A 13,678-nucleotide genomic window follows, 5' to 3' on the forward strand; every position below is an offset into this window, starting at 1 on the left:
GTGTGGAGTGGGAAGTTTGTGGGTGAGGGATGTGTGGGTGGTGAGATGTGGTGTAGGGAGGTGTGCGTGTGGAGTGGGGAGAGGGTGTGTGGTGTGGGTGTATGGGTGTGGTGTGCGGTGTAGACGGGGGGGTGTGGTGGAAAAATTGTGTGGTGTGGAGATGAGGGAAGTGTTGTGGGGAGGGGAAGGGGATGTGAGGGGAAGATGCGGAGGAAGGAAAGAAGGAAGAGGACTAAGGTGAAGAAGAGAGGAGAGGGAGTGGGGTGTGAAATGTGCTGTCGAGAGAGCATGGGGGGGGATTAAGTGGGGTGAGAGGTATGGTGGTGAGGGTGTGGGGTGAGAGGTGTGGTGAAGAGGGCGTAGGGTGAGAGGAGGTGTGATGGAGAGGGGGGGAGAACAGTACGTAAACTTTTGACCACACTATGCAAAAGAGAGAGAATTGGCAAAAGGTGAAAGAAATAAAAGAAGCTGTGAAGGTAATGGTGAAGTGTGAAGGAGGAAAATAGGATGAAGGGAGGAGGAGAGAAGAAAGAAGAGGAGGAGGATTGGGGGTACATGGCGTATGAAGTGTGTTGAGAGAGAGAGAGAGAGAGAGAGAGAGAGAGAGATTAACAGGATAAGCAAGTGATAGCAAAGAATCAGTGCACATAATTAGAGTAAAAAAAAGGACGAGATTATCATACAAGAATCACAGCAAGATAAATGCAAGTAATTTAACAGTGCCTTCTGGTGTGTGTGTGTGTGTGTGTGTGTGTGTGTGTGTGTGTGTGTGTGTGTGTGTGTGTGTGTGTGTGTGTGTGTGTGTGTGTGTGTGTGTGTGTGAGAGAGAGAGAGAGAGAGAGAGAGAGAGAGAGAGAGAGAGAGAGAGAGAGAGAGAGAGAGAGAGAGAGAGGATCGTACAGTAAGTGGGTCTGGGGTTTTCTTTACACAGCTTTTGTAGCGGTTTATTCTGCAGATTACACTTTTTTTTTTTTTTTACTACCAGCATGTCGATATTAAAACGATATAAGGGGCACAGAAGAGAATGTTAAGGTAAAATATGCAAAATAAATCGCTAAGGAAGAGGTGTTACGAAGCTAACCAGGCCAAACAAGCAGGAATACAAACACAGCCTTACCAAGAATGAGTCACACACACACATACCCACACACTCACACGTATAAACAATGGCGAGAGAGAGAGAGAGAGAGAATACTTTCCTGTAAAGCTCGACACCATCACCATCATCATCAACAACAACAACAACAGCCTATCTTCCCCACCTGTTCATCATCATCGTCATCATCATCATCATCATCATCATCATCATCATCAATTTCTCCCCTTCAATTGTGGAATGAGTTGGAATAACACCTCAATCTCGCTTCCTCTTCCATCTCATTTCTCATCTCATTTCCGGCTAATTAACCTGTACACACCTCAACTCTCGTCATTTCTCGATTCCCCTCATCTCTCCACATCATCTCTCTCCTGACGTCATATAACATCTCTTTTCTCCTCATCTCTGCTAACACCAAACTTCATCTCATCTTCTCATCTCTCACTCCATCTCATGTCTCCTCATCTCCTCTCTCACCTCCTCTCACTTGATATCCTGTCTCTTCCCCACCATAACTCATCATTTCAATCGCTGTTTCCCCATCGCCTCAAGCTCATTTTAGTCTTTCACCTCATCCCCCTACCTCATTTCCTCACCTCATTTCCCTCTTTACACATTCCTCTTTTATCTCCCCTCTCCATTCCCTCTCTCCACATCCCTCTCCTGAACCCTACACCTCATCTCACCACTCCGTCTCTCCACATCCCTCTCTGTATCCCTCTCCTCACTTCTTCCTCTCTCCACCTCTCCATATCCCTCTCTCCACCTCCCTCTCCTCACTCCTCCCTCTCTCTACCTCTCCACCTCCCTCTCCTCACTCCTCTCTCTCTCCACCTCTCCACTTCCCTCTCCTTCCCCTCCTTACCCTCTCGAACCTCTCCTCCCCTCTCCACTTCCTCTCTCGCCATTCACGTGTAAGGGTTGTTAGGGCTGGAGTCCTCAATTGCCCATAATTAGTCATATCCTAATTAGCTGAGAAGGAGAAGGAGGAGGAGGAGGAGGAGGAGAAGGAGGAGGGGAGAAAGGGGTGATGGGAGAGAAGTAATGGGGGGAAGAAGAGGGGAAAGTGGGGAGAAGAGGAGAGTGGGGGAAAGGGGAGGGGAGGGGAAGGAAGAAGTAAAGGAAGAGGGGAAAGTGGAGGAAGAAAAATGAAGGAATGGAGGAGGAAAGTAGGATAAGATACGAGAGGAAAACAAGAGGGTAATGTGAGAAGAAAGAGGGGGGAATGGGGGAAGAAAGTAGGAGAGAATGGGCGAGGAAAGTGGGGGAGAATGGGAGAAGAAAGAGGGGGAGAATGGGAGAAGAAAGAGGGGGAGAATGGGAGAAGAAAGTGGGGAGGGAGGGAGTGAAGGGAGCAGAGAACGGAGGTGATGATGGGAAGGGAAAGAAGAGTGACTTAAGGAGGGAGGGGTAAGGAGGAAGGAAGGCTAAGAACGATGCACAAAAGAATATGAAGAAAAGTAAACAGCAACATATCTATTCGTCCTTCCGAGATGTTGTTTAAGGTAGGTAACAAATTAGGTATCTGTTTTACGAGTTCAAGACAAGGATAACACAGCAGGAAGGCTCCCCGCCCACCCACCAGCCCCTCCAGCCGAAGTCACCAAGAAAAAGCGAGGGAAAAAAACAAACAAAACAAGCAGCATAAAACGCGTCGTGTGAATTTAACAAGAAAGGATGGATGCAAATTATATTCTGGATTATCTTGGGTAAAGGAAAGCATCATCGTCAGCAATAAATTTACGGCTGTGTCTTCAATGCTCTATATTGTGGAAGAAATTGCTGTATACTTGAGAAATATATGGGGAAGGTAAAGGAAGGAAGGTGAGGGAAGAAGGATAGGAGGAAGGATGTGAGGGGGGAAGATGAAGGATGGGACGGGGAAGAGGAAGGAGGGGGAAGAGGGAGGAGGGAAGGAAGAAGAGGGTTGAATTGAAGAGGTGGAGGGAAAGGAGGGAAGGTGGTGGGGTGGGGGATGGAAGGATGCGAGGGTGCCACATTCCCTGCCAGCTGATTGGTCAAGAGGCTTTTAATGACGGTGCTCTGCTGCCCCACTTGAGTCACACACACACACACACACACACACACACACACACACACACACACGTAAGTACGCACGGACGCACTTAAGCACGCACATAAGTATAGAAGCACTCACGCACGCAAACATAAACACACACACACACACACACACACACACACACACACACAACACACAACACACACACAACACACACACACACACACACACACACACACACACACACACACACACAATCTCCACAGCAACACATTAGCTCACACAGAGACACATATTCTGAGAGGTTAAGTAATGAAAGGAAAGGGGGAGAGGGGAGGTGGAGGTGGGGAGGGGGGAGGTGGAGGTGGGGAGGGGTAGGAAGAGGAGGGGAGATGTAGCGGGAGGGGGAGAGAAGGGGAGAGGAGGCGGGAGGGAGAAAGGAGGGGAGATGAAGAGGACAGAAGAAAGGAAGGGGAGATGAAGGAAGAAAAGAGAAGAGGAAAAACTGCAAGATAGGATGAAATGAAAAAAGGTGACACAGGAAAGTAAACATTAGGCTGAAGGAAGAGGTATAATAAAGTCAATAATTCAGATTTATTTAATTCTTGCTCCTCTCCTACAATTTTAAGTGGCTAAAAAAGAGTGATTTAGTTAGGAAGGAAATAAAAAGTGCCCTCTCTAACCCCTCTGTCTGATAAGTGAAAGGTGGTGAGGAAGAGAAACAGAAGTGATGATTGAGGAGGGAGGAAAGAAGGAGGGAGAAAGCAAGAGAAGAAGTGAAGATGAAGGAAGGAGACAGCACGAGCAGGTGTGAAGGAGAAGGAGGGAGAACGCGAAAAAAGGAGGGAGGAAGCAGGAGGAGGAGAGACGGTAAACAGAGACAGAAAATAAGAGGGATGAAAGGCACTGAAGGATGAAAAAGAAGAGGGAGGGAGGAAGCGGAAACATGAAAGATGGCGGTAAGGAGGAAGAACAGAAGAGGAAGGAGAGACATACGAGGCAGGAGAGAGAAGGAGGGAGGTAGGAAAGAGAAGGAAGGAGGGGGGGGAAAGAGCATGAGGAAAGAGGCAGGAGAAGCAAGAGAGGTAGTAAAGAGAGAGAGAGAGAGAGGGAATGTAAGAGAATGAGGGCGGCATTTGAGAGAGGGCGAGTCTGGTGAAGTGATAAGGATCCTAGTGGGTCTAATGGCCTGCTCTATCATGGTCTTGTTATCACGTCCTTAATTGTGGCTTCTGTCCCACCGCCCTTACGCCCACCCCTCCAGCCCTCCTTCCTCTACCCCCTCACTACCCTCCATCCCTCCCTTCCTCCATCCCCAACCCCCTACTACCCTCCTTCCCTCCCTTCCTCCATCCTCTACCCCTCACTACCCTCCTTCCCCCCCTTCCTCCATCCGACCCCCTGCTACCCTCCTTACCTCCCTCCCTTCATCCTCTACCCCCTACTACCCGTCTTCCTTCCCTCCCCAGCTCCCTACCTTCCCTCTCTCCTCCTTCTCCTGCCCCTACCTCTCACAATCCTCCACTCAGCCCCACACACCCTCACATACTCCTACACACACACAAACACACACACACACACACACACACACACACACTCAATGCTATTCTGTCAACACCCACTATTACCATTATGACAACATGTGTTTTACTGCCTCTGACACTCCCTTGCTTTTTATTTTAATGACATTACTCTCCCTCTATCCCCTCCCCCACGCCCTCACACTCCACAACACTTACTGCCACCACACTGACAACACTTACTGCCACCACACTGACAACACTGACTGCCACCACACTGACAACAACACTTACTGCCACCACACTGACAACACTTACTGCCACCACACTACCAACACTTACTGCCACCACACTGACAACACTTACTGCCACCACACTGACAACACTTACTGCCACCACACTGACAACAACACTTACTGCCACCACACTGACAACACTTACTGCCACCACACTACCAACACTTACTGCCACCACACTGACAACAACAAACACTTACTGCCACCACACTGACAACAACAAACACTTACTGCCACCACACTGACAACAACAAACACTTACTGCCACCACACTGACAACAACAAACACTTACTGCCACCACACTGACAACAACAAACACTTACTGCCACCACACTGACAACAACAAACACTTACTGCCACCACACTGACAACAACAAACACTTACTGCCACCACACTGACAACAACAAACACTTACTGCCACCACACTGACAACAACAAACACTTACTGCCACCACACTGACAACAACACTTACTGCCACCACATTGACAACACTTACTGCCACCACACTGACAACACTTACTGCCACCACACTGACAACACTTACTGCCACCACACTGACAACACTTACTGCCACCACACTGACAACACTTACTGCCACCACACTGACAACACTTACTGCCACCACACTGACAACAACACTTACTGCCACCACACTGACAACACTTTCTGCCACCACACTGACAACACTTTCTGCCACCACACTGACAACAACACTTACTGCCACCACACTGACAACACTTACTGCCACCACACTGACAACACTTACTGCCACCACACTGACAACAACACTTACTGCCACCACACTGACAACAACACTTACTGCCACCACACTGACAACAACACTTACTGCCACCACACTGACAACAACACTTACTGCCACCACACTAACAACACTTACTGCCACCACACTGACAACACTTTCTGCCACCACACTGACAACACTTACTGCCACCACACTGACAACACTTACTGCCACCACACTGACAACACTTTCTGCCACCACACTGACAACAACACTTACTGCCACCACACTGACAACACTTACTGCCACCACACTGACAACAACACTTACTGCCACCACACTGACAACAACACTTTCTGCCACCACACTGACAACAACACTTACTGCCACCACACTGACAACAACGCTTACTGCCACCACACTGACAACAACACTTACTGCCACCACACTGACAACAACACTTACTGCCACCACACTGACAACAACACTTACTGCCACCACACTGACAACAACACTTACTGCCACCACACTGACAACAACACTTACTGCCACCACACTGACAACAACACTTACTGCCACCACACTGACAACACTTACTGTCAACACACTGACAACACTTTCTGCCACCACACTGACAACACTTACTGCCACCACACTGACAACACTTACTGCCACCACACTGACAACACTTTCTGCCACCACACTGACAACAACACTTACTGCCACCACACTGACAACACTTTCTGCCACCACACTGACAACAACACTTACTGCCACCACACTGACAACACTTACTGCCACCACACTGACAACAACACTTACTGCCACCACACTGACAACAACACTTTCTGCCACCACACTGACAACAACACTTACTGCCACCACACTGACAACACTTTCTGCCACCACACTGACAACACTTTCTGCCACCACACTGACAACACTTTCTGCCACCACACTGACAACACTTTCTGCCACCACACTGACAACACCTACTGCCAACACTTTCACGTCTTAATAAAACGGGTCTGGCTGTAGGAAGAATATAGTAACAGAAACATAAGGTAATGAACCACAGTTATAAGGTAGGATTAAGTCTCCTTGGTTACTAGTCAAATCAACTGTTCCGGAAACCTCCAAATCTCACTGACTATAATGCGTTTAAAAGGTAGGTAGGTTGGAGGGTTAATCTGACTAGTAACCAAGGAGACTCATTCCTACCTCACAGCTATCCATTTTTATCAGTATGTATCAGGACCAACACGTACTTATCACCAGCTATCGAGCGATTCATTACACATACAAGCAGTGTCGGGTCTTCACAACGTCATAATCTCGTGTAATCAAGCTGCCCGCCCCTCTGAACACGCCCGCACAACACTACATCAGGCAATCATTTACTCATTCATCACAGTCCAGTAATCTTAATGGCTGATAATGGGCACTCTTAGATGTAATTCAGTTTTGGCTGTGGTAGGTGAGGGGGCCAACCATCCACTCACTTGATGTAGTATTAATCAATGACTACTCTGAAGTATAATTCACTTTTAACTGTAGTAGGTGAGGGGGCCAACCATCCACTCACTTGATGTAGTACTAATTAATGACTATTCTTAGATGTAATTCAGTTTTGACTGTGGTAGGTGAGGGGGCCAACCATTCTCTCTCTTGATGTAGTAGTACTGCCTTCAGGGGACTATGCATGATTTCTTATAGCCCAGGAGACGATTCACTACGCTGGGTGGTAACCATATACCCAAGCAGACGTGTGGGCTCTTATTCTCATCGGTTAAGGAGGAGGAAATAATCACGAAGAAGTGCTACGGAAAGTACGTCGCGTTGTACATTAGACTATGATGCTAGTCACGGAGAAGTGTTATGAAATGGATATAGCGCCGTAGTACTGTCTTATTTGTCACAGATTATGCTATGGTGCTAGTCACGAAGAAGTGCTATGAGATAAATATATAGCCGTCTTCTGGCAATTAGCTCAGGGAAATAAGCTGCAAAAGGACGATACTCCCTGCCAAGTTAGCGAGGAGGAAGTGTAATAATTAGAGTTAAGGAACTTAATTTCGGCTGATGTTAGAAGAATTTATCTTGAGAGAGAGAGAGAGAGAGAGAGAGAGAGAGAAACTATCACTATCAACGCGCTGATCGAGAACAAAAAACTTCGCATTGTATTCCACCACACGACGATCTCTCTCTCTCTCTCTCTCTCTCTCTCTCTCTCTCCCCGCGGTCAAGGGGTTAAGTACAGAGTGACGGGATTCTTATGACGCTCAATTAACTCTCCTCAATCGATGTACCGAAGTGACTCTACGTCAAGTGACAAGCCAAATGATTTCCTGTGACTGAGAAAATCATTACTACCGTGGATGGTAACCGTAGAGCCATCGAACAGGTGCCCCGGAGGGTTAGTGGGTTCAGGTGCTTCAATCAAATGTGGTTTACTGATCTCAACACTCCCACTGTCCCCTCTTGAAGGTTTTTCTCTTTTCCTTCTCACTAACTGAACAGGAAAAGTACCAAACGTTTCATTGAGCAAGACAGTAAAAACATTTCATCTCTTCCATATCCGCACTAGCAGACATCATTCCATCCTCTCTCTCTCTCTCTCTCTCCCTCTCTCCACCATGCAAGGGAGCATAAGGATCAAACGTTTCATCACTTCCAAACATTCATCACACACTCAGACAATCACTCCTGTCCCATCTTGTCCCCTCCAAACTGACTCAACAGGACAGCATAGCACCAAACTCTTCATCACTTCCAAACTTCCACACATACAATCACTCCTCTCTCCTGCCGTCCCCTCTTCATGAACGTCCCTCTCTCTCCCTCCCCCCCTCTGGGCATTAAGTAGGGGGCCAATCGGAGAACGTGGGGAGTTAATTACGCTGAAAATGTTCGCCTGATTACCCGCTAAACGGTGTGGGGGCAGGGCAGGAGGGTCCACGGTGATGGCGCCTGTGTGTTATGTTCTCCCTCTAACACACACCACCATCACTCTCCACGTTATCACCAGACGATTTTATACAGCTGAGAGTGGGCACAGGAGAGTGTTCATAATTTCACTGTCTTTCCTGGTGCCGGGGGTGAGACGCCTTCACGTGGTGGCACATATTCAACCAGGCGGCTCTACTGCCTGGTTATACAAACGTCCCTCTGTTACTTTCCCCTTCCCACAAAAGGAGGATGACAGACTGCAAGAGAGGGGTAATTCGAGTCTCCAGTGTACTTGGTTCACGTTTATGATGAACCTGGGGTTACCACTACTACTACTACTACTAAGACTACTACTACTACTACTACTAAGACTACTACTACTACTACTACTACTACCACCACCACCACCATCACCACCACCACCACCACCACCACTACTTCTCCTCCTCCTCCTATTACTACTACGACTACTACTACTACTGCTACTACTACTACTACCACTACTACTACTACTGTGTTTATTGCATCAGTCCTGTAACCCCTAAAGCATTAACCAGGTGAAACTTTAATTACAGGGGAAATGGACGAGAAATAAGGCAATTAAGTACGACTGAACACGGGGAAAATTATATGCTGGGGAGATATGAGATGATAAGTGGGAGGGAGGAAGGAAAGGAGAGGTGGAGGGAAGGAGGGAATGGAGAGGTGTGGAAAGAGAGAGGAAGAATGTGGAAGGAGAGCAAGGGTGTGAAGAAGGAGAGGAAAAATGAGGGTGGGGGGGAAGAGGAAGGATGTCGAGGGAGAGAGTGGATGTGAAGGAAGGGAAGGGAAAGGTGTGGAGGTTGGAGGAAGTAAAAATTAAGAGGAAGGACGCAAGAGGGAAGAAGAGGAGGGAGAGAAGGACAGGAGAGATATGGAGGTAGGGGCATGAGGAGGGGGAAGACAGGAAAAGAAAGAGCGGAGAGGAGGGAGAGGAAGGGGGAGAAGGAGGGTGCGGGGAAATGGGAACGACAGAGGGAAGGACCGGCATGGTGAGGAGGAAAAGGGAAGGAAAGAAAGGTGAAGGGTGTGGAGGGATGGAGAGAGGGAGCGGAAAAGGAAGGGAGGGAAAGAGAGGACAGGTGAGCAGAAAGGCCGTAGGGGGAGAGGTGGGATGGAGGGAGGGATGTTCAGAGGGAGGAGGAGATGGAAGGGAAGGAACAGACGACTGGCGTGGTGGAAGGGTGACGAGGGAGGGGAAGGGAAGGTAGAGAGAGTGGGAGGGGAAGGCTGGAAGGGGAGGGGGAGGGGAAGGCTGGAAGGGGAGGGGGAGGGGAAGGCTGGAAGGGGAGGGGGGAGGGGCGCGACACAAGGACTGAGGTGATGGTGAGGGAGATAATGGGAGACAAAGACTGCTTTCATTCCCAGGGAGACAACTGCCGCCACCCCTACCTAACCCTCTCCCTTCCTGGCGCCATCTTTCTCTCTCTCTCTCTCTCTCTCTCTCTCTCTCAGGAAATTACCAATACCAGAAAGCGACAGACCAATACCAGAAAGTAACTAACCAATGCCAAAAAGTAGCGGCCAATGGGGAAATCTCTGGCTGGGCATCATTTACAAGTGGGGTCAGCTAAGATGCAGTACTGGGACCACTGCTGTTTATCTGCTGTTTACCATTTCCATCAATTTACATCAGTTTGCATTAATACAGACACCGCGCCTCCTCTCGTTTAAGACTAGGCGCTTGTATGAACGGCTATCGGAGGCTATCAACTTCCTTCACGGATTCTCAGACATTGACTGTAAGCACGTAGCAGTCTAAGTACCAACAAGAAGAGGAACAAAGGGTGGAAATTTGATAAGACGAACTACCACGATGATTATATTTTAAGAATTTCTTCACACACAAGATCTGTTGTACCTGGAATGGACAAACACCAAAGAAACAAGACAATTTTTCGATACAGCAGTTGAGAACGTGGTTAGAATATGCTTTGTTAGAACGAATTACGTGGTAGATTGGACGCTTCCTCCTTTCCTGTAAAATTTCCTTCCCAGGTGTTATTCCCCCAGGTTTGGTGTACTTCCTTTCCCGTGACCGCAGTGCAGGTGGGAAGACTGAGTTGTTTTCATCTTGGCTATGTTTTTCTCTTGCTATTATAATACCAAGGTGTACCCGTAACGTCATCCTTGGTACCTCCTCCATGTGGAGCTTAAGACATTTTGAAGTACTACTTGTCCTTGTAACACACACACACACACATTCTCTCTTTCTCACACACACACACACACACACACACACACTCTCTCTTTCTCACACACACACACACACACACACACACACACACACACTCTCTCTCTCTCTCTCTCCTTCTCACACACACACACACACACACACTCTCTCTCTCTCTCTCTCTCTCTCTCTCTCTCACACACACACACACACACACACACACACACACACACACACACACACACACACACTCTCTCTCTCTCTCTCTCACACACACACACACACACACACACACACACACACACACACACACACACACACACACACACACACACACACACACACACACACACACACACACACACACACACGCACCTGTCTGCCAGCAATCTGTCACGTTCACTCACCCTTTCCGCCTCTCCCTCTCCGTCCACACCTTGACACCCCTCACTCTGTCTCCCTGTCACCCTGTCGCTTCCCTGAACAACATGGAGGCCTCACCAGCTCCCTGTCCACCACCCCTGTCACGCCTGCTCATTGATATTCCCCCCCCCAGTCTACCCTGCCCCTGTCACCTCAGCCCCTGTCACTGATGTCCTAATTTCTGTCACTCTCAGGATATCAATGCGTGGACATCTTTGTTTATATTACTACTACTACTACTATTACTATTACAATTCTACTACTACTACTACTACTATTGTTACTTTCCGCATCACTAGTACTACCACTCACACTACCACACCTGCTACTTTAACTGTCACTACCAACCACAACTACCTTCACCACCATCACCACCACTGTTACTACCATGCCCTCTACCACACCACCACTTTAACTCCTTCTACTGTCAACGCCACAGTCTTTACAGCGACAACTACCACCACCACCACCACCATCATTGTCACCACAACCATCATTGTCACCACAACCATCATCACAACCACCACCATCACTCTCTCCCCTCAGTAGCTACCATTTTCACTCTCACTCTTTTTGAACACCATTACTGTCACCACAAATACCACCATCACGAACCATCACCACCATCAACACCCACCGCCTCTCCACCTCCCTCCACCAACACCTTTTCTTCAGGTTTTTGGTGGAATTCAGTTGCTTTTCACTCAACATAATTCGTTTCAGTAGGCCTCCTATTATCTGTACCTCCTATATATGCCTCCTCCTCCTTCTCACCTTCCTCTTCCTCTTCCTTCTCATCTTCCTCTTCCTTCTCACCTTCCTCCCTCTTCCTCTCTCCCCTCGTAACCTCTCTTCCCTTCCCTTTCTCCCCATCCATCCCTTGCCTTACCCTCCTTTTCTCCTCCCTCGCTTCATCTCTCGCCTCTCTTTCTCTTCTCATATCCCTTCTTCCCTCCCCTTCCCTTCCTCTACCCATCCCGCTTTTCCTCCCTTGTTTCTTCTCCCTCCTCTCTTTCTCTCCTCATATCCCTTCTTCCTTCCCCTTCCCTCCTTTATCCATCCCCCTTTTTCTCCCTTGTTTTTTCCTCCTCCCTTTCTCTCCTTTCCTACTTTCCCTTCCCTTTCTCCCCTGCTATCACTTTCTCTTTAATTTTCCCCTCCCTTTCTCCTCCCGTTTCTTCTCCGTCCTCCCTTTCCCCTCTCCAGTCCCTGCCTCAATCCTCTCCCATTTCTCCCTTCTTTTACCCCTCCTCTTCTCCCTTCCTATCCCATTTCCATCCCTTCCTTCCTCCTCTCCTCTTCCTCTACCCTCCTAGCCCCTCTCCCCTCATCTTTTACCTCTCTCCCTATCCCTTTTCCATCCCTTCTCTCCTCCTCCCTCCTCTACCCTGCTCCCCCCTCCCTCATTTTCTCCCTCCATCCCTCCCTCTCCATCAGCAATTTGTTACCACACGACTGATATAGATTTTTTACTGGTAATGCCACCAATCTAACATGATCGCTCTCCACATCTGCACTCACAGGTGTGCCCAAGAGAGTGAGGGAAGGTGAGAGGGAGTTAAGATGAAGGTGAGGGTGAGAGTGAAGGTGAGAGTGAGTGAGGGTGAGGGTGAGAGTGAAGGGTAAAGTCAATGTGCGTGTTAGCTAAGGTGAGTGAAGGTGAGAGTATGGGAAGGTGAAGGTGAGAGTAAAGATGACTGATGGTAAGAGTGAGAGTGTAGGTGACTGAAGGTGAGAGTGAAGATGACAGTGAAGGGGAGAGTGATGGAAGATGAGCCTGCTACATAGATATAAGGGGTAAGGATTTCTATCTATCGAGAACCTTAAGCAACTGTCATGACAACAAAAAAAAAGTTTGTCAGAATTAATATTGTTTCTCGTCTTCTTTTATTTTCCGATTCATTCTACTTTGGCTGTGAAGTATTTGGTGGAGAGAGAGAGAGAGAGAGAGAGAGAGAGTTATATACTACATCTTAGCTCACCCATTTCGAGAGCTGCGGTAGGCTAGTGGTAATGTGGGTCATAGGAGGCACAGGAGGCTTCGTTACATCTCCCCTTAAGCGATTTATTCCAAAAAGAATTACCGATATCCAGAGAGGCATATCAGGCCTGTCTCAGCTTAGAAATATTAGACCCACGAGGAAAGGGGCAGGTAGGAGAGGTGAAATATTAGGCAGCGGAGGAGGTTAGGAGATAGCAGGTAATGTTAGGTCTGCTTAGAAGGAAGGTGAGAAGAAGAGGTGAAAACTGGCTTAGGTTACGGTGGGTTAGATGGAAAGTGAGACGCAGAAGAGGTGAAATACTAGGTTTGGCTAGGATATGAGGCGAAGTGGAAGAAGTCATGTTAGATTTGATTACGTTAGGTTGGGTTACGTTAGATCAGGTCAGAGGGAAAAGAGGCGTAAAAGATGTTA

The 13,678-nt window shown here is 48.1% G+C and overlaps 1 protein-coding gene across 1 annotated transcript in view; it reads left to right on the forward strand.

Annotated features, from left to right (window-relative positions):
- The window catches only part of LOC145407836 (uncharacterized), a 113,658-nt gene that overhangs the window by 17,587 nt on the left and 82,393 nt on the right, over positions 1-13,678 (forward strand). The window lies entirely within an intron of this gene.

Source organism: Coenobita brevimanus, chromosome 8, assembly GCF_032717465.1.
Source record: "Coenobita brevimanus isolate Jiangsu-jjx chromosome 8, ASM3271746v2, whole genome shotgun sequence".
Classification (NCBI taxonomy): Eukaryota; Metazoa; Arthropoda; class Malacostraca; order Decapoda; family Coenobitidae; genus Coenobita; species Coenobita brevimanus.